The sequence below is a fragment of the Mirounga leonina genome, unplaced genomic scaffold, assembly GCF_011800145.1.
Source record: "Mirounga leonina isolate KUSES-001 unplaced genomic scaffold, KU_Mleo_1.0 Mir_150, whole genome shotgun sequence".
In the NCBI taxonomy this organism is placed as follows: Eukaryota; Metazoa; Chordata; class Mammalia; order Carnivora; family Phocidae; genus Mirounga; species Mirounga leonina.
Window position 1 is genome coordinate 27,594,063 of NW_023270374.1, and position 18,789 is coordinate 27,612,851.

The 18,789-nt window shown below is 53.7% G+C and overlaps 1 protein-coding gene across 4 annotated transcripts in view; it reads left to right on the forward strand.

Moving 5' to 3' along the window:
- The first annotated feature begins 1,400 nt into the window (after window positions 1–1,400).
- Window positions 1,401–18,789, forward strand: part of EPB41L1 (erythrocyte membrane protein band 4.1 like 1) — a 118,251-nt gene continuing 100,862 nt past the window's right edge. For 2 of the 4 annotated variants that reach the window (XM_035006233.1, XM_035006234.1), the window contains exons 1-2: window positions 1,408–1,472; window positions 17,615–17,664. The gene's annotated coding sequence lies outside the window, so the exon portion shown is untranslated. Of the gene's footprint in view, window positions 1,473–17,614; window positions 17,665–18,789 lie in introns of all 4 variants that reach the window. The other 2 variants (XM_035006231.1, XM_035006232.1) reach the window with 2 other exon arrangements.

Sequence of the window (18,789 nt, forward strand, 5' to 3'; positions counted from 1 at the left end):
CAGTGGCTCATTTGGCACTTAGTTTCCTATACTGGAGGCAAGGACCACAGTGAAGAACTTGAATAATGGTTGGGCTTTATCTTGGCTCTGTGCTGCTGGTAGAGAGACCTAGGACAGGCTTCCCATCTGCAAAATGGGGATAATCACAGCTGCTACCTAGGACTATGGTCAGGGCTAGGTGAGACACAGTGCATGAAAGCTCCCGCACTTAGTAGGTCTTTACCTTCCTTCTGACTTCCAGTAAAAACGCCGAAGTACATGACACTTGCTTCCCCCGCTGGCTCTGCTTTATTTAGTCTAACAAAGGAGGGCAGGCTCATTTTTCCTTCCACTTCTGGAGGGCCTGGCCCTGACCCAGGAGCCCTCAGTTTCTTCATTTATGGAATGGAGACACCTAATCGGTACCCCCATTTTCTCCGTGCTGCCATCTCGGGCTTGCTGAACTTGGATAAATTCCTCGCTCCCCAAGCCTCAGTCTATACTCGAAGTAGGACCTGAAGGAGAGCCTATAAGGGCCGGTGGTTATAACCCTAATTTAGAAAAGCTCTTTCCTCTGGTCGTGCCTGCCCCCGTGGAGGGTGGGCGTCGGGATCCCAGAGCCAGGGGCCAGCCCTTGGAGGGCCCCCAGAGAGTCCAGAGGTATCGCCACCTGGGAGAGGGCTGGAAGGCGCTGCGGGATCTTCTGCAAGCTCAGGCTGCGGGAACAATGGGAGGGCGGCGGGGCGGCGGGTGGGCGTCGGCCAGGTCCGGGCTGGAGGTAGAGGAGGCAGGCGAGCTGGGCGCCGGGCCGTGGGGTTAGCCCGGGGCACCGGGCCGAGAGCCGAGGCGTCTTAGCCTGGGAAAACCCAGGTCGGCGCTGGCGGGGACTAGGGAGGAGGCGGGGGCGGGGCGCGAGCCCACCGGGCTGGGACTGGGAGGGCGAGGAGGCCGGGGTGGGGTCTCCCCGGTGGGGTCTCCCCCCCACCCCCGCCCCGCCGCTCGGCCCCGGCCTCTGAGCTCCGCGGCGGCTCAGGTAGGCGCCAGGCGCGGGCCCACGTGGGGAAGCGGGCGGCGGGCCACGGGCGCCAGGCGGGCTCGCGGGTCTCAGCCCCCTCCTCCCCTCCCCTCCCCGGGGTTCGGCGCGGCTCCTCCCGACGCGCGGCCGCGGCTCCGGCGGCGGCGGCGGCGGCGCTCCCCCCCCGCCGCCCGGCTGCTCTCGGCTCGGCGCGGCTGCTCGCTAGCTCGCCGGTGGCTGCTGGGGCGGCCGGGATTGCCGCCGCCTCCTCGGGGGCAGCCGGCCGGGGCGGGGCGGAGGGGGGAGCCCGGTGTGGGGGGCGGGCGGGGAGGGGGCTGGGCGCCGTGGGAGGGAGCGAGCGAGCGAGCGAGCGGGGCATTTCTGCGCAGCTCGAGTGCGCCTCGGAGCCCGCACGGGCGGCCGTGGGACGCACAGACCGAGGACAGACAGCGCCCGGAAGCCGCGCCGCCGCTGCCAGGTTAGCCGCCCGCGCCGCCCTCCTCCGGGCCTCGGGGACCCCGCCGCGTCTGCTCTCGCGTGTGTCTGTGTGCGAGGTGGTCGCCGAGGGCTCCGGGCTCGGTCCCCGGTCCTCGAGCCCTGACAGGGCAGCTCCGGCGGGGGGGCTGGACACCAGGGGGGCGGGGGGCGGGCGCCCCAGCCGGCAGCCCCGGGCCTCGGGTCGTGAGTCTCGGGACTGGCGCTGGTACGTGTGTCGGGATCCACATCTCCGGGTGTTGGGTGTGAGCGCGCGTGTGCCCGTGGGTCTGTGCAAGTGGTTGCGCGTGTGTGCGTGTGCGCTGGGTGTGCATCTGTGTGTGTGTGGGGGGGGGTGCGCTGTGGGTCTCCGTGCGTCTGGACTGGGTGGTGTGTGTGTATCTGGGCGAGGGTGTGTGTGTCTGCGTGTGTCTATTCGTGAATGTGTCTATTAGAGGGTGTGTCCGAATATGTAGCTGAGTGTGTGTACATCTGGATGAGGGTGTGTGCCAGTGGCTTCGCTTGTGGCTGGAGCCTGTGGCGGGGTGTGTGTGTGTGTGTGTCGCCGTGTGAGCGCCCGTGTGATTCCCCGGGTGTGCGCGTGTGAGGGCGGGTGTGCACCCGCGTAGCCCCCGTGTGCGTGTGCGCGGCTTTGTCTCCGCACTGCTGGGAGGAAGGGGTGGGGGCGGCGGGCGAGGCGCTGTGGTCCCGGGGAGCCGGGCACCTGGCCGGGGCGGTGGGTGGCGGCGGCGGCAGTAGTGTCCCCGCCCGGCGGAGACTCTCTGCTGGCCGGTGGGCGGCCACACCCCAGCGGCCACAAGGCGCTGGGCTGACGGCGGAGCCCGCGCACCGGGCCGAGCGGGAGTGGAGGGCGTGTCCTGCCTGAAGCCCGGGGTGTGTGTGTGTGTGTGTGTGTGTGCGCGCGCTCGGGTGTGCGTGTGCGGGTGTGGGGTGGTGGTGGAGGCAACAGCGGTCCCCAGGCTGGTGACCCAGGCGGTTCAGGAATCCATTTCCTGTCGCGGCGCGAAGACGGTGGCCCAGAGTCCGACCGGGCTTGGCCAGGTCAGCCTCACTCCCACCCTCACCGTCTCTAGCTTTCATGGGTAGAGCCGCACCTTAGAGGCCCCGAAAGGAGGGAGAACCACTCTCTTAAAGGGCCAGAGCCTGAGCAGGAATACCCCCACCTCTCAGGAGACCTCTACTCTGAGAGAGGTCCCTGGGTGTGTCTGTACCCCTTTTCCCATGTACTGGTGCAGTGCATGCATTTCTAGATTTGTGGTCTGTCTGCATGTGTGTCTCTCTGTGTTTTTCTTGTGTGTTCGGGTGCATAGGTATGTTTTATCAGTGAACAATGAATAATGTACTTTGATGTATATGTGTATGTGTTTTTAAAGTTCTGGTGTATTTGTTTTTATGTACATATAGCTGTTTGTATATTAGCGAGTCTGTGCATGTGGGTTTGCAAGAGGAGTGGCATTTTGCTGCCAACTAGGATAGGATAGAAAAATTTTGTCCAGGGCCACTCTATTATAGAAAAACTGGGTGAAAATGTGGTTTGGAAATTTAGCCCCTGGTTTTGTGGGTTTCAGATGCTGGTATTGAAACGTGGGTGGATTGGGGGTAGACTGGATACAAGGATAGAGAGAAACTGAGACTCTTCTAGGAGGAAGGAATTGTTCTGGAAGAAGGACATCCAAGTGCAAGAATTCTTCCTCCACTTCCAATTCTTCTTCCCTCTTACTTCACCTCCCCCTCTGCTGCTCGGCTTGCCAGGATAAAGTGCACAGGATTTGGAGTGGAAAGGGAGGGAGCTGGGAATGTAAAAGGAAGGAGGGTGGATGGGTGATAGGATTGGGGGCCAAGAGCAGATTTCTGCAATTCTTAAAATGTTTCTGGCAGCAGAAGCTGGGGAGAGCTGAGCTTGCTGTCCCCTTCCCTGAATCTCCCCTTCCCAGGATAAGAAAGACTCTGGCCTGGCGCTCAGGAGCCCTGGAGTCTGGTCCAGGGGTCTCCTTTGGACTTTGGTCAAACCCTTTTGTGTTTATCTGTTGGCTCAGCACATTTGTATTGCACTTCTCTTATGTAAGAGTCTAACCCCCCTAAGCCTCAGTTTCCCTGGCTGAGCAGCTAGTAGGCTAGATTCTGAGCCCATTCGGTTTCTCAGAGTCCTGGTGTTTGTCTCATCATTACCCAGATTTAGGAATCTACCTTTCTAGCCCCCAAGGATCCTGGCCATGCCCCTTTGCCCCCATACACTCTAATCTAGAGCAGTAGTTCTCAAAGTATGGTCACCCTACCAGCAGCAACATGGTCAGCTAGGATCTTGTTGGAAATGCAAATTTTGGGGGCTCCGGTCAGACCTACTGAATCAGTAATAACTCTGGGGGTGGAGCCCAGCAGTCTATGTGTTAACAAACACAGGTGATTCTCTTGCCCTTGAGTTTAAGAGAGGTGCCGAAAGGAAACTGGAACCTCCTATAGGTTGAAACACTGGGAAAGCATCCCTTGCCCACTGCCCCACATAATGAAGTAGCCCCACAGCCCTAGTCGGGCAGGTGGGTGTTCTGGTTTCAACTCTCAGGTCTTCCCTGTGATCTTGGACAAATTGCTCCTTCACTGAATATTGTAATAACTCATTGACAGTGTCTGCTCTGGGCCAGGTTTTGAGCAAGGGGTTTCCCTGCTCTGTTCAGTTCTCCACACCTTACCTTGACCTATAAGACCTGCAGGATCAAGTCCCTGCCCCCTTCTCTGGAAACCAGCTACTCCGACCTTCTTTTAGATCAACCAGGCACCATGAGCTCTCTGGCCTCTGGGATTTTGCACATGCTGTTCCCTCTGTCTAGCACACTCTTCCCTTGCTTCTTGTTTAATTCCCATTCTTCAGATGTCAGCTCAAGAGTGACTTTCTCAGGGGGCCCTTCACCAGCTCCCTAGAGTAAGTCAGTTTTTCTTGTTATACGTTCTTAGAGCTCCCTGTAGTCCATAGTGCTTATGAGAATTTATAATTATACATGAACTTGTTAGTTGTTTGTCTCTCTCCCCTCACTGAAGTGCAAATACCATCTGGGCAGGAACTTGCTTATCATTCTTTCTAGTGCCCCCACACAGTGCCCGGCTTATGATTGGTGTTTAATAAATTTGTTGAAGTGGATGACTTTATATAATGGGAGATGGTATACTAACTGACACCCAAAGTGTCCTCTCAAGCCCTGACATTGTAATATCTAAGCAGGCCTCAGACTTTTTAGAAGTAGATTTATCTGTCTTTTTTACTGCTACCTCTCCTGGCCATAGATGAACCCCCATGGTGTGCCTGGGCCGGTGCTGGGCTCTGCTCTAGAGGAGGCAGGAGAAAGCTCTCCAGGAAACACAGCCTAGCAAGTCGTCTGTGTCCTCCTGGAATAGGATCCTGCAAGAATGAGAAGAGGAAGAACATTGAATAAGGAATCTAAAGATCTGGGTCCGTGCCTTGTTTGTGGACAAGTCACTTTTCCTTTTTTTGCTTGTTTCCTCTTCTGTAAAATGAGGGTATTAGGCTGGATGGTGTACCTAGTCCTGGTTACAAGCCCTGGCTCTAGAGTCATCCAGGCTTTGCCACGTACTGGTTGGAGGGACTTGGGCAAGGGACGTCATCTCTTCAGCTCCTCACCTGTAAAACAGGACCAATAATAGTATCTGTTCCATAGGATTGTTCTGAAAATGAAATGAGGTAACATACATGGAATGCTTCACACAGTGCTGAGCACATAGTAAACATTTGCTAAGTGTTAGCAATTGTGACTATTATGGCTACTCGGCAATTCAGTTCAACACTCTTGAATGCCTTTGTGCTGGGCCCTAAGCCTCCAGAAGCGGAAATGAATCCAGCAGTGTTCACAGGCTGGGTGAAGGGGCAGACATGTAAAGATGTACAATATACAAGGCATCAGAGTGAGGTTGTTCAGGAAGGAAGAGGCTTTACAAAGAAAAGAGATGGTGTTTGGGCTGGATTTATCTTCCGGGTAGTTAGGGCAGCATGTGCAAAGGCACCAGGGCTTGTTAGGGAAATTCCAAATAGTTCTATGTGGTTGGAGCAGAAGGTGGTGAGTGGTGGGGACAGGTGGGGGTGATTGGCCAGAAGTAAGGCCGGGAGAGAAAGTTTGGGGCAAGATCTGGCCCAGGCTGAAGAGCTGGACTTCCACAGGTGGTGGGGAGCTAGGGAAGAGGATTAAGCTAGCCTGGAAGAAACAGATTTGCATTTCAAAAACACAGCTCTCCAGGTGGTGACTGTTGACTTGGAGACTGGGCTCAGAGGGTGGACAGAGACCTAGAAAAGAAGCACAGGTGGTGGACTTAAGGCCAGCTTGGGTCAGGGAGGTAAAGGAGAGATAAGAATGACGTCTCGCGGGGCGCCTGGGTGGCTCAGTCGGTTGAGTGTCTGCCTTTGGCTCGGGTCGTGATTTCGGTGTCCTAGGATCCAGCCCCGTGTCGGGGTCCCTGCTTTTTGGGGAGTCTGCTTCTTCCTCTGACTGCCACACCCCCCGCTTGTGCACTCCCTCTCTCTCTGTCAAACAAATAAAATACTTACAAGAAAAAAATGACCTCTCACAGGCCCTCAGACCCCTTAACCTCCAAGGCTGCCTAGTGAGTGGGAATCTGAAAATAAGAATCCCGGGTCTGCTGCTCAGTGGATTAGCAGCGTATAAATTTCCCCGGGCTGTTTAATGGTGTACTGCAATCTGGGTGGCTTAAAGAAGCAGTCATTTATTCTCTCAACAGTTCTGGAGATAGAAGTCAGAAATCAAGGTGCCAGCAAGGTTGGTTCCTTCTGAGGGTTCTGTGGGGGAGTCTGTCCCACGCCTGTCTCGTAGCTCCTGCTGGTTGCCCCCAGTGCTTGGTATTTCTTGGTCTGTGGCTGCCTCTGCCTCTGTTGTATGTGCTTTTCTCCCCATTTCTCCCTGTGTGTCTCTGTGTCATCTCCTTTTCTTATAAGGACACCAGTCATATTGGATTTAGGATCCACCCTAATCCAGTATGACCTCATTTTCTTTTAACTAATTACATCTGCAAAGACTTTTTCCAAATATGGTCACATTCTGAGGTTCGGGGTAGACATGAGTTTGGGGGGACACTTTTCAACACAGTACGTACAGGTAGGTGGAAAGAGGGCAAATCCTGGAGTCCCGCAAACCCAGGTGCAAATACAGGCTTTGCAATGGAGCAGCATGAGCTAAGGAGAAAGCAGTTACTTGTTCTCAGCCTCAGTTTCATCTCCTGGGAAATGGGGACAGTAGCCCCTGCAATGGCATGCTGTGGTGGTCATACCTGGTCTGGATAGCAGGTGTGGGTAAGCCTGGTGAGGTGGCACCCAGTCGGCACCCCATAATGATCCCTTCCTCCCCGGTGCCCCCTGCCCTGCCCTTCGTAGCTGGGGTGCGTCACTCGAATCTTGCTTCACTTCCTCGTCTGCCCGATGTGAATAAGCATCCTCCAGCTCTACCTACTTCACCAGATTGCGCATCCCAGGGGATAACGAGAACGCTCTTTGTAAATTGCTTAAGAGTTTGTTGCTGGGCTTTTCAATTATAATCGTCATCAGCATAATAAGCCTTGGCCATTGCCACGTCCACTGCATTCTCAGCATGGTCCGCCCCGCCCACTCCTCTCCCGAGGCAAGTCCTCTGTGCCCCTGTGTGCTCGGAGGTATCCTACGAAGCATAGCTGCTGTCAGTTAGGAGGGCCTTAGCGATGGTCCCTGCTCTTCGTTGCCCTCATTAGCCAGGGAAGGGAAACATGCTCTGAGAGAAAGTGACACCCCGAAAGTCACACAGCTGGTCACGCCTTGTCTGTGGCTCCTGTTTGCGGTCAGAACGGTGCTTTCCCCCTAGTTGCAGCGTTGGCCCCTGGAGCAGCATCGTGGGGCAGGTAGAGACCTGGAGAGGGCGCTGTGAAAGGCTCCGAGATGGGGAGCCAGCGGGAAGAGTCCTGCTGAGTCAGGGTCAGAAGCCCAAGCAAGGGGCTCCCTGCCTCTGCGGGCTGAAAGGGCAGGTTGTTTGTCTCAGCCTGGCTCTGGCCATCTCTGCTTGCTCCGGCCATCTCTGCTTGCTCCAGCGGGGAGGAGGCCACCACGGGTCGGCGGGTGGCAGCAACGTGGGGAGCCAGAGCCTGGAGGTAACCCAAGGCTTCAATGTCCCTATTGACAGCCAGGGTTGTGCTTCTCAGCAGGCTGTGTCACTCTAAGCCTTGTCCTGGCGGGCGTAGGGAAGGCTCTGGAAAGGAGAGAAGGCTTATCCTGTCTTGGCAATTGCCCTGAAGTCATCTTCCTTTTCCCCAAACTGGGGGAGCCAGGCCCCTCTTCACCCCTTGATTTTCCTTACCTTCTTCCCTCCTCTTTTTTTCTCACTCCCTTGTCCTGTGCCCCCCCCCCCCCCACCATCTTCTCTCCAGATTAGAGGTCTAAAGATAAAGCCTCCAGACCCAGTTCAAATGGGTGGTTCTGGGGTTGCTTGGGGCCAGTATGAATTAGCAAGCCTAGAGTCTTCCTCTTCAGAGGCTCACTCTGGTGACTGATAAACAGCCACTTACGTTATTGGCTTACCATGTGCCAGGCCCCGTGCTAAGCGAGTTACACGCCTTATGTCTTTTAATCCTGGCAACTACCCAGAGAGGCAGAGATTAGATCCCCATTTTATTAAAGCAGGCTAAGTAGCTTGCCCAAGGCCTACCCAGCCCTCAGCCGGCAAGTGGCGCAGCTGGGATTTAAATCTAGATCTATCCAAAGCCCGTGGGTACTCTTGAACCATTCCCATGCTGCCCTGGATGGGGCATTCAAGAGTGTTTAGGGGTTCACAGAGGGATGTGCACTTGCTCAAATTTAGAGCACAAATTCTCAGCTCAGAGAGCCCGGTCTCCGGTCCAGGTCTCCTGCTTCCCAGCCTGTGCCGTCACTTCGCTCAGGGACTGGCCTTCCTACGGTGTCAGCCCTGGGGCTGGCCAGGGCTCTGAGCCCATTTGATTCTAGGCAGTGCCCACCTGTCAGGGGCGGGTGACAGGGCAGGTCTGAAGGCACTTGGCTTTTTCCCTAGATGCTGTTTGGTCAGTGGTCGCCTTAGTTTTTCATTGATTATACTGAGTCTTCTAGTTAAATAAGCTTATCATCTGCAAAGAATGATAGCTTTGTCTCCTTGGAAGGGTGCTTGGGGGCTTGGAGATCCTGTATCTGGCTCAGTGATGTGGAGGGGAGGGAAGCAGAGGCTGGAGCCAGGAAACTCGGGTTTAGGAGGATCCTCATGCTAGAAAGGAAAAGGAAGGAAGCCAGACAGGTTAAGAGCCAGAGTGAGACAGTCTGGAGAGCTGAAAGGAGCCTCCAGACTGGGGTTGATAGGGAACCCCTCACCCCAAGTTCGGCCCATTGGAGTCCAGACTCCCTTGGAGGTAGGGCTGCTTGATCTCAGAATGCAGCTGCAGTCAGCTTTCTGGGCCTCTGCCCACCCCCATCATGATCATGGTCAGCTTGAGCAGGTGGCTCAACCAGAAGGAACTTTGATTAATGAACAGTGGCCTTAAACCTTCGAGCCACGGAGCCCTCTCTTCCTAGGCAAGGAAGCAGAAGTTCAATATGTGAAACAGGTAAAAGGAGAGTAGTTCAGCACACCACCTCTACTCCCACCTCCGAGGGTTCCCTAAGGCAGGGCTTCTCAAAATTTGCTCCCCCGGGAGTAGCAAAAAGGAGCTTGCTAAAAAAAATGCTCTCTTCAGGACCCACCCAGAGATTCAAACTCAGCTGCTTCCTGGGAGGGTGGGATCCATGGTGGGGCCTTGGAATCAGCCTGTCTTAACAGGTTCCTGGTCAAGGTGACCGTGACACCAAGGGTTCTCAGATTGCCCTTGCAGAACGTTGGTCTCAAATGTTCATGAACTTCTGAAGCGGTATGCGCAATTTTGAGAGTGGGCCTTGATCTTGGGAAAGGCTCCGTAGGCACCATCTGTGTCTTTGAGTCATGATCCATCTTCAGGGTTGTTTTTTAGAGTGGGAGCCTCTGGGGGGTTCATGGCAGTCAGGAGTTGGAGGCAGATCTCTCCTGCTTCTCAGCACATTGCTGGTTTTAAGTGAAGATGCTGAGGGACTGTGGGCTAGTTCCTTCCCCTGGGCCTCAGTTTTCCCTGCTGTAAAAAGGGGTTTGGACAGGATAGTTGCCATGTAGCTGTGATCTGTGGTTCTAGAAGCCAGGTTTCCTGCTGCCCAATTCAAATTCTTTGCCCTTTTCTTTGCTGCCTCCCTGAACTTCCCCACACTCTGAAGGGACTGCCCCTCCCTTTAGCATCTTCCATCTTCAGAGATTTCATACAGAGCCTGGATTCTAGCCTTTGAGTCCCTCCTGTCAAACCACATGCCCAGGTGCCCAGCTATTTCTCTCTTTCTGTGCCCATTCACAGTAAGTGATCCAGGTGCCTGTGAGTCTAGGGATGCTCAAGGTGGGCTCTCTTCAGGGCTGGATACTGGGGGCCCATGCCAAGGAGAGGGGCTTGGAGAATGTGTTTCCTGAGGCTCCTGGGACGTGCTCAGCACTTAGCTGTGTCTTGCTCCAGGCCCCTGGGTTCTTACCTGCCAGAAATGCCACCCCCCACCTCCAATCACTGTTGAAATCCTGTCTGCCTTTTCAAGGCTCAGCTCAGATGCCACCCTCTGTCCCACAAAGCCTTGTGGACCTCCCAGCCCCACCCCCATAATGAAAATCTGTCTTTCCTTTGCATTCGCGGAGCACCTTATCTGTTCCCCTCCTGGGAGGGGTTCTGCCTGATCTTAGCTATATCTTGGGACAGGGCTTGTGTCTTGTAGGATTGTGAGCACTAGGATGTCTTATGTATCATTCTTTGCTCCCCAGCACTTAGCACAGGGCTTTGGACAGAGCAGGTGCTTAAAAGAAGGTTACTGAGTTTATTTTTTATTTATTTTATTTTATTTTTTAATTTTTTTTAAAGATTTTATTTATTTGACAGAGAGATACAGCGAGAGAGGGAACACAAGCAGGGGGAGTGGGAGAGGGAGAAGCAGGCTTCCCACTGAGCGGGGAGCCCGATGCGGGGCTCGATCCCAGGACCCTGGGATCAGGACCTGAGCCGAAGGCAGCCGCTTAACGACTGAGCCACCCAGGCGCCCCAGGTTACTGAGTTTAATTTGCAGAATCTGCCTCTGGCCTTGGGCTGGGCTAGGTTCTCTGGAGCCCCCAGCTCCCCGCCCCCATCATTGGCAGGCTATGACTTCACACATGTCCCCTCCTTTCTTTGTGGATTGGAGGGAGGCCAAGTAGGGCAGTGGGTGAGAACTTAAATTCCAGTCTTGACTCTGCCATTTCCTGGCTGTGTGACTTTGGGTAAGTCACTTCACCTCTCTGAGCCTCAGTTTCCTCAGCTTAAACCGAAGGGCTAGGGGTAGCAAGTCTATTGGTGGGGGGGTTTGGGAGGATTAACTGAAATGCTATGTGTAAAATGCTGAGATCTGAGCACTGTAAAGAACAAATGGTAAATATACGATTATAATGCATTATTTTTCTTTTTTTTTTTAAAGATTTTATTTATTTGAGAGAGAGAATGAGAGAGAGAGAGAGAGAGAGAGAGAGAGAGAGAGCATGAGAGGGGGAGGGGCAGAGGGAGAAGCAGACTCCCTGCCGAGCAGAGAGCCCGATGCGGGACTCGATCCTGGGACTCCAGGATCATGACCTGAGCCGAAGGCAGTTGCTTAACCAACTGAGCCACCCAGGCGCCCATAATGCATTATTTTTCAGTTAATGGTTATTATCATTGTTTTTTCAGCAGACACCTATTATGGTTTCAGCATTGTGCTGGGGGGAGAGAGTGAGACAGAGAAAAGTCATGGCAAGAGTCCCTTGGTCTCCAGTGTTCTAAGGTCAGGTAGGGGCAGTAAGACTCTTCCACAAGGAGTAGCATTTGGCAGAAACATGGCAGAGTGAGTTGAGGAGGGAGAGATCAGTGTAGCCTCCATAATCAGTGTAGACAGGTGTTCCCTGTAGAGGTAAAGGAGGGGAGCTCCAGGCTGGAGATGGGAAGGTGGGGAGCATACTTGAAGAGTTGCTGGAAGGACACAGGGAAGAGCAGAGTAGAATCAGAGGCAGCTCCAGATCTCCACACAGAAGGGGCTTGGGGTCAGCCCCCCCTCCTCCCGCCCTGATGCAGGGGCAACATCAAGCTTTGTTTTGCCAAGAAGAATCTGGGGGCTTGACGGCTCCTGCTGTCACTACTGAGAACCAGAGAGAGAAGACTGGAAGGGTAGGGCTTTATGGTGGAGGTACTGGGGACCGGTGAGTAGGGACAACCAACACCCCCCTTTGTCTATCTGGGCTTGAGCTGAGAATGGTGAGGGGTGGGCTGTAGTGCCAGGCCTCTGTAGGCCCCCCTTGGAGTCTGTCCCATAATAACACAGCTGCCTGTTTACCTGCCAAGGTCGAGATCTGAACTCTGGTCTGTCTGAAAGTAAAGTGCAAATTGATCCCAGAAATGTCAGAATCTCTAAATATCAGAACTGGGAGAAACAATCTCTCAATCCACCCTCCTCTCCCCACACTACACAGATGGGAAGTGGAGGCCCAGAAAGGGGAGCCCCCGCCCAAGAACAGTGAGTGAACCGGCCACAGTGAGGTCAGTGCCAGCCCCAGGTGGGCTGTGGACCTTGGCCTGTGTTGGGGGGGGCGGGGGGAGGAGGGGGAGGAGGGGGCCAAGGAACCCAAGGAGGGGTGTAAATGACAAGCAAATGTCATATTGGTAGCAAGCTGTTGCCAGGGTGTGTATGTGATCCCAGGTGAGTGGGACGTGAGTGGGCCGGAACTGTCATTATTCTGGGCTTTCCTTCCCGGAAAGGAAAAAGGACCACATAGGTGGGAGTCAGGAATATCGGGGGGTGGCGGTATTCAGGGGGTGGCCTAAGAAGAGGAGACTGTTGCCAAGCAGCAGGAGACACGATTGTATTACAGTGGCCCACAGCATCGCAGCGTCTGTGGGCCTGGCCCCGGACAGCCCTGCCTGCCATACGGACTGTAGCAATATCACTCAGTTTATGGGGGAAGAAGTGAGGGCCCCAAAGGTCACAGCTAGGGGGACATTCCTTCAAAGCCACGCCCCTGGCATGCCCTAGGTGACTGTGGTCCAGTCCTCAGTCCAGTTCGGTCTCGGGGGGGGGGGCCTGGAGTCAGAGGGGTCAGGGAGGCACCAGCCCAAGGCGCGCCACCTTGTGTCTCCTGGTCTTCATCAGTCTGCCCATCTAGCTGGCCTGTTTTAGTCTAGTTCACCCTGCCCCCTTGTTTGTTAGCTAAAAATATTTATCGAGCACCTACTGTGTGCCAGGTCACTCCTCCTGACCTTATGGAACTTCAGGCCTTAGTGTGAAGGCTGTCCCACATTGGTAGGACGGGACGGGAAGGAGGAAGTGAGGGGGTTCACTAATCACCCCCTTCTCCCTTCACACCCACCCCTTCCTCTTCTCCCCGCCTTCGAAGTCCCCCTACCCCCAGATGGGACTTTTTGCTGGGGCTACCTCCTGCTGAAATGGAAAAGAATCAAAGTTAATTGTTAAACCTAATAGCTAGTGAGAGTTTCAGGCTGTGGGGCTGGTTGGGGGGCTGAGTGCGAGCTCTGCTCTCCAGGAGAGGGGCGGGGCTGACTAGGCTTTTCTGGCCTCTTCCTGCTACCTTTTCCCTGCTCTGGAATCTGCCTCCAGGGCCTGCTCCTCCCCTCCTTCCAGGGGGCAGGCTGCCTCTTGGACCCTTTCCCTTGACTCCACCTGAGGTGACCCTGGGAGGTGAGTAATGGCTCTGGCCCTGGTCCAAGCACCTCCGAGTGAGTGCTCCTGGGGGAGGTGCAGGACAGGGCAGGGCTCCTGGCCCCAGGGACCCACCGGAGGGCAGGCAGCCATGGACCTTGCTAGGTTTCCCTCCTGCTTTATGTGTGTGTGTTGGGGGGGGAGTGGGGATGGTGTCACATGTGGCCCAAGCTCTGTACTTGGGACCATGACCTAATGCCTTTTTCCTGCTCTCCTTCCCTTTCATCCTCTTCCCTGGGTGTCCTGTCCTGGGTTATTCTCTGGTGCTAGACTAGGGAAGGAGGGCTTCATGAGAATAGTGGCGAGGGCTTATTTCTTTCTCTAGAAGACTGAGCCCCAGACCCGGTCCCTGTCAAGCTTTAGGGACAGAGCTCAGGCTTCCAAGTCAGACAGGCCTGGGGTCAAAGCTGGGTGACCTTGGTCGGTGGCCCACCTCTCTGAGCTATATTCATTCTCTGATCAATGGGTACGCCCAATGTCTTTGTCACCATCACGGTGAATGTAATATGCGCCAGCGGTCGATATTAATATTAGGCTCAGTAGGGATTACCGAATGAGAAGATACCGTTCTCTTCAGACTCACCTGTACTTCGGGAGGCCTAGCTCTGGCCGTGGGCCATGGGGGCCAGCAGCCCTGCCCTCTAGGACTTGACCATCTAGAGGTTACAGTACCTACTGCAGCCGCTTGGCCACACGTGGCTCCTGAGCACTCGGAATATGGCTAGTGCTCTGAGGAACTGAAGTTTTAATCTGATTTGAATTAATTTCAAAATTTAAAAAGAATACTCCATTTGGTTATCAAAAAACTTCTACATAGATTAGATGATTAGATTCATGAATATACTTTCGGTGGTAAGGGCTAAGGGGATCTAACTATCTTCTGAAAATTGAGCATCAGAATTGAGAGGTGCTCTAAATGTAAGATACATGACAGATTTGGAAGACTTAGTATGAAAAAAAAAAAGAATGCAAACTATCTTAATATTTTGTATATTGATTACATGTTGAAATGGATATATTGGGCTAAATAAATATACTTTTAAAATTAATTTCAGGGGTGCCTGGGTGGCTCAGTCAGTGGAGCATCCAACTCTTGATTTCGACTCAGGTCGTGAGATTGAGCCCTGCATCGGCTCTGTGCTCAGTGCGGGGTCTGCTTGTCCCTCTCCCTCCCCTCTGCTCCCCCCATCTCACACTTGCCTGAGCAGGCATGCTCTCTCTAATAAATAAAATAAATACAATCTTTAAAAAAATTAATTTCATCCATTCTTTTGTACTTTTTAAAAGGCAGCTACTGAAAATTTTATTTTATTTTATTTTTTGAGAGGGAAGGAGAGAGCGGGGGAGGGAGGGGCAGAGGGGGAGGGAGAGAGAGAATCTCACACAGACTCCACACCCAGCGCAGAGCCAATTGTGGGGCTCTATCCCACAACCCTGAGATCATGACCTGAGCCGAAATCAAGAGTCAGACGCTTAACCGACTGAGCCACCTGGGCGCCCCGCTACTGAAAATTTTAAATGATATATATGGCTTGCATTATGTTTCTATTGGACAGTGTTGTTCTAGCCAGAGAGTTGAGCTGGACATATTTGAATAATGATACAAAAAGACTATAAAGACTAGTTATTTGGGGCAGCTGTGTGTGGGGGTTGGAGATCAGATATTCCTCACACCGCCCCCCTTCCCCCACTGCCTAGATCTGAGCCATGCCCTGTGGTGGAATGTTACCCTGGATAACCCCGCAGCCTCAAGGATAAGATTAAGACTCCCAAGGTCAAATGAAAAGCCTGCGTCTAGGTGGCCACACCACTCACTTGCTGTGTGTGGGACCTTGGGCAAGTCACTTCACTTTGCTGAATCTTTGTCATCTATCCATTTAGATTACCAGTGGAATTTCCTCATTGATTGAGGGGATCAGGGGCAGGATTTAGCACAGTGCCTGGCAGGTGTCAGGAGTCAGATATTGGCAGTGGTGGAGGTTACTACTACTACTAGTTGTGGGGGTTGTTGCTACTGCTGTTGCATCCATCAGCTTGAATTCTCTTGTTCTATTTGTCTGAAGGGGACATGAGCCAGAGGGAAAGGAAAAGTTAAAAGAGCTTGACTGTGGATGTGGGCTGAGGACTGGGGTGAGGTTGCTTTGTTCGTTGCCTCAGGGGGTTTCTTGCCTTTGAGGTAGCTCCTTGGACCTTCCCATTCTGTAAGTGATCAGGCAAAGATATGTACCCGTTTTACAGATGATGCCAAAGACCTGGCTATAGGGCCAGAGCCCAAACGCAGGACTTCCCCACCCTATTGTAATATTGGGGCCAGCGTTAAGAGGCCACCTTTTGGGGTTGTAGGAGCAGGGACTGATCAGGAGTTTAGAGCTTGTGAGGAATGGTTATTATTAGTCTCTTATAAGTGGGGAATCTCAACACCATTCAGAATAACCATCTCATTCTTGAGTTGAAGAAACAGAGAACTGAGTGTGTGTGTATGTGTGTGACCTGCCGAGGATCACACAGCAAGTTGGTGGCCAAGCTGGATCCGTTTCTGTTTGTTTAGATCCAACCCTCAGCCCAGCCCTGGCCAGACGATGGCCCTGCTTGTCAGCCCCCTCATCTCCTGCCCAGTCCCCAGAGAGGGCTTCTGAGAAAGAGGTTTTTGTTTCACCAGCTCCTTCTGGTTTCCTCTTAAGGTAGCTTTGCTGCTTCCCACCCCCCCACTCCGCCCCCCATCCAGATTTCCATTTGTCCCTGTTCCAGGTTTATAGGGCCCTGAAATCTGAAGCTTCTCTATCCACAGGGAAGACCATGGGCTTTTTCATCAAGGAGGCCTGAGTTCAAATCCCTCTTCTCCCGTTAATTCTCTCTGTGGACTTGGTCGAGTTACTTGTAATACCTTAGTCTCAACTTCCTTATCTGAGAAGCAGGAACCAAAATGGTGCACGCCCGACCTCCTGGTTCCGAATGTGGGCTCTGGGCCTCACCCCTGCATCGACTGGTTCGCTGAAGGGGTCTTCAGTGAGTCATTTTGCTTTCTGGGTCTCGATTTCCACCTGTGTAAGCGGAGGCTGCTATTTCATGGTGATAAGGCACTGTGCTGAGCTTTCCACGTACATCTCACTGAATCCTCCTGTTAGACCTGGGAGCAGACACTGTCACTCCTCTTTCCCACATGAGGAAACCAAGCCTAAGAGCGGTGAAGTGACTTGCCCCAGGCCTCAGAATGAGAGAGAGAGAGAGAGAGGTTGAGCCGGAATTCCTACCAGGTCTGTGTGACTGCGGAGCCCGAACTTCTACCCACTGTCCTGCCCATCTCCCTAGGCATGCTTGCTAACCGGCCTCCTGTGGGCAACCCCAGGTGCTGGAAGACAGGGGATGTGGAAGCAGGGTGTCAGCCGCTGGGTGACTGATGTCACAGCTGGAGTGACAGTGTCCTGAGGCCCGTGCTGGCCTCTGGAGCTGGGCCAGAGAGCAGGCCATCGGGCTCGCAGCCTCAGCCCAAGTGACCTTCCTCTTCACCTGATTCTTGTGATCTGTGTGACGTGGAGGTGTCTCGTCTCCCCTGGAGATTTACTGTTCTGAGCCCAGGGGACCTGAGGTTTCTCCCTCCAACACTCCTGCCCCGTTGTGTACGAGGCTGGACCTGCCCCTAAGCCTTAAATCGTCTATGAGCAAATTAGACCAGAACAGAATGTTAATGCTAAATAGAACGTAGGGACCACTGAGTCCAGCTGGATTTATTTTACAGATGGGGAAACCGAGGCAAGGAGAGGCCAGGTTGAGAGAGCAATGGGTATGTTTTTTTTTCGGGTGCTGGAGATCACCGGGACTGACATGGAAGGAGGTGCCTGAGGGGTAGGCGGGCCTCTGCTCTCCCTTCTCCCCTGCCCCATCCAGTCCTCCACCAAATCCTTTGGCGACCACCTCTTAAGGATCTCTTGAATCCATCCACTTCTTTCTAGCTCTACTGTGACCACCCAGTCTGGGCCCTGGGAACCCCTAATACGTACACGGAGAGCTACTCTTGCCCGTTTCCAGTCTGTTCTCTACCTTGCGAATCAATGATTTCCCGTTGCTCTTAGAATTAAGACTGAACTCTTTACCTTGGCCTCCCAGGCCCCCCCGGCCCCCCCTGGCCCCTGCTGGCCGCTTCAGCTTCAGAAGTGTTACTTTCCCTTTTGCTCTGCTGCGGAGTCGCACAGGCCTTTCTGTTTAACAGGTTCAGCAACTTCCCTAAGGTGTCTCAGACAGCTGAACGCCAGCCTCCTGGTTTCCAGCTCCTTGCTGGGTCCACGGGCTCCGGTTGGTTTCAGAGGAGCTAACGAAACGCTCTTTCCTCCTAGCAGGTGCCTGAAGACGTCCTTTCCCCGGGGGAGCTGGTGTGGACGGAGGGGTGAGTGTTAACGCAGGCACAGCCCAGAGTCTCGTTCTTCACCTGAAGTGAAGCCTCCTTCTTGCGCTCGGGGTGGACACATGGGTCTTCCAGGCCCTCAAGCTCTCTTTTTGGAGATGTTTTACTGCTGGGAGGCATGAAGGTTTGTCTAGGCCACAGATTTCTGGTGGGTTTAAGAAGCAGGGTGGTGCTGAGGGTCCTGTCTGGTTTGGCTTATTTTGAGGTAGGGGCTAAAATGCATGTTCGTTAAGCACCTCTGCGTTGGATCATGTGCTTTCCCTGTATCGCTTGTTGGTGCCACGGTAGCTGGTGATGGACAGCCTCGGACCTGGGAGTTGGATCTGCTGACCCTGCAGCCCTGGTTTTCTTTTGCTTAAGTACTCCTAGGTGTACCCTAGATTCAGGAAGAGGGTGTTTTCATTCTGGTTCTACCACTGACTCCTAAGTGACCGTGGGTGGCTACATTTCTTTGTGTTGGCCTCAGGATCCTATATATACTGTCGGGGCAGGGAGTGGAGGAAGGTGGGGTGAGAGTAAATGAGTTGTTTTCACACTGTCCAGCAGGAAAATCCCCTTTTCAAATGAACCCCAAAGAACCTCAATGTACAAAATAGCCAGAGGGGTTGCAGGGTCATTGAAACTGGGACGGGTGTGGGGGATTCTAATTGGCTAATTCCTCAGCCCCCAGCAGCCTCCAGATAATGACAGGGAACCCTTCCTTGGCTCTGCACAAGATGATTTGCAAACCACCGGCATGGGGTGTGTCAAAATCCCTTTTCCAGCTCGGAGGGTCTGTGGCTGAGGCAGGGTGAGGGCAGAGAGCGAGCGGAGCCAATGAAGTTACACTGATTGGGAAATTGTGAAGTAATATGCAAATGTCATTGTGGGTTATTAGGAAGGCACAACTATCAGGGGTCTGTGATATTGTTGTTCCAGAATCCTCTGGTTTTTGTTTTTGATTAGATCGGAGGCACCTCTGTATCCCTAGGGAACTCTCCGTGTGTGTGTGTGTGTGTGTGTGTGTGTGTGTCTAGGGAGCAAGGGCTATGGGGAAGAGGTGGGACTGAGCCAGCTCGGGCAGGTAGAGTAAATGCCAAGCAGAGCTGGGAGCATGTTGCTCTGGGG